Source organism: Cebus imitator, unplaced genomic scaffold (assembly GCF_001604975.1).
Source record: "Cebus imitator isolate Cc_AM_T3 unplaced genomic scaffold, Cebus_imitator-1.0 Scaffold602, whole genome shotgun sequence".
NCBI lineage: Eukaryota > Metazoa > Chordata > Mammalia > Primates > Cebidae > Cebus > Cebus imitator.
In genome coordinates, this window is record NW_016107917.1 from 318,709 (window position 1) to 321,223 (window position 2,515).

At 41.9% G+C, this 2,515-nt stretch overlaps 1 protein-coding gene across 12 annotated transcripts in view; it reads right to left on the bottom strand.

Annotated features, from left to right (window-relative positions):
• The window catches only part of TAF1 (TATA-box binding protein associated factor 1), a 100,938-nt gene that overhangs the window by 62,454 nt on the left and 35,969 nt on the right, over window positions 1-2,515 (bottom strand). The window lies entirely within an intron of this gene.

Below are 2,515 nucleotides of genomic sequence, written 5' to 3' on the forward strand. Positions count from 1 at the left end.
CACTCCAGCCTGGGTAACATGAGTGAAACTCCGTCTCAAAAAAAAAAAGTGTGTGGGGAGGGGGCGTGGGTGGGTGGGTGTGTGTGTGTGTTTCCCAGTTCTGTCCAAAAAAGAGTCCTGAAGCAAAGACATCTCAATGGTAATGAGCATATCTAACACTTAGATCTTGGTTTCTAAATAGCATTCCCCAATAAAAGGAATCTGGGGGGCACAGTGGCTCCCATCTGTAATCCCAGCACTTTGGGAGGCTGAGGCAGGCAGATCACTTGAGGTCAGGAGTTCAAGATCAGCCTGGCCACCATGTTGAAACCTTATCTCTACTAAAAATACAAACATTAGCTGGGTAAGCTGGTTACTCGGGAGGCTGAGGCAGAATTGCTTGAACCTGGGAGGCAGGGGTTACAGTGAGCTGAGATTGTGCCATATTCTAGCCTGGGTGACAGAATAAGACTCCATCTCAAAAAGAAAAAGGAAACTGGGCTCTTGGAGAAATGGCTGACTCTAGGTATAGGACAAGAAAAGATCAAAGAGAGCCTTTAACATCTTGTGCCAGAAGGCTGGGCGCGGTGCCTCACACCTGTAATCCCAGCACTTTGGGAGGACGAGGCAGGCAGATCACCTGAGGTCAGGATTTCGAGACTAGCTTAGCCAATATGGTAAAACCCCACCTCAACTAAAAATACAAAAATTAATCGGGCGTGGTGGTACATGTCTGAAATCCCAGCTACTCGGGAGGCTGAGGCAGGAGAATCGCTTGAACCCAGGAGATGGAGGTTGTGGTGAACCGAGATTGCGCCACTGAACTCCAGTCTGGGGAACAGAGCAAGACTCCGTCTCGAGGGGGGGGAAAAAAAAATCTTGTGCCAGAAAGCAAAAAGTTCTCAAATATTTACAAGGTCATTAAAAAAAAAAACACACAGGGTCTGGGGCTTGAGGGAGTCAAATATGGGACACTATGTGAGCATCAAAATTCATTATGTGAAGAATTATATAACATTGAATTTACAAAGGTTAACAATTTCAGAATCCATAGTAATACTTAAAAAGGGAGAGTAGAAAGCTCTTTTTTATGGAAAAATGTTAGCCAATGTAGAAGAAATGCTAGAATTAGGAAAATTACCATTTTGGAACCCCCATTGAAATAACTGAATAAGGCAATGGTCATCAACTGATGCTAACAAAGATGGTCAGGCAACAGGATGTTAACCAACATGTTAATTACAAAGAAAAAGCATACTTTATTATAGGATCTGAGAATTAACACTTTAACAAGATGATCAAAACAGTGACATTATGTGCTTGCTGATATGGTACATCACCTAAATATGACATTAAATGTCTTGCCAACAATATTTAATTGGAACCTAATCAATGAGAGAACAATCAGACAAACCCAGAATGTGGAATATTTTGAGACAATTGGCCTGGAATCTTCAAAAAAATTCAATGTCATGAAAAACATAATGGGGCTGGGTGCAGTGGCTGATACCTGCAGTTCCGGCACTTTGGGAAGCTGAGGCAGGAAGATTGCTTGAGCCCAGGAGTTTGAGACCAGCCTGGGCAACATGGCAAAATCCCGTCTCTACAAAAAATTTAAAAATTAGGCAGGTGTGGTAGTGCATGCGTGTAGTCCCAACTACTCTAGATGCTGAGGTAAGAGAATGACTTAAGCTTGGGAGGCAGATGTTGCAGTGAGCCGAGATCATGCCCCTGTACTCCAGCCTGGGTAACAGAACCAGACCCTATCTTAAAAAACAAAAAAAACAAACAAACAAACAAAAAAAAACACAACATAAAAGATAGGGAGAACATTCTAGATTAAGAGTGATTCAAAATATATTTAACGTTTGAACTGGGATTGAATCCAGAACTGGGGACAAAAGCAATAAAAGACACTGAGACAACTGGGGAAGACTGAATGAGATCTGAATAGTATATATTATTAACGTTAACTTTCTTAGGAGTGAAATATGATGCCTCCAACTTACTTCCAAATGATTCAGGAAAAAAAAGTTTTAGGTATATAAAAATGAAGCAAATGTAGCTAAATGTTAACAATTGGTGAATACTGAGGAATTATATACTATAGTCTTTCAACTTTTCTGTATGTTTGCCATTTTCAAACTATAAAAGGGGAAAGAACTTTACAACTTCTCCATTTTAGTATCTATTAAACTCTCTGAGGATAAGACACAAGTATAAGCAAAATTTATATGTCTCTTCCATCTTTTGGGATGGTCCTTTATTACAACACTACAAGGCTGGGCGCGGTGGCTCAGGTCTCTAATTCCAGCACTCTGGGAGGCCAAGGCAGGCGGATCACTTGAGCTAAGGAGTTCTAGTCCAGCATGGCCAACAGGTGAAATCTCGTCTCTACAAAAATACAAAAATTAGGGCCGGACGCGGTGGCTCACGCCTGTAATCCCAGCACTTTGGGAGGCCGAGGCGGGTGGATCACTAGGTCAAGAGATCGAGACCATCCTGGTCAACATGGTGAAACCCCGTCTCTACTAAA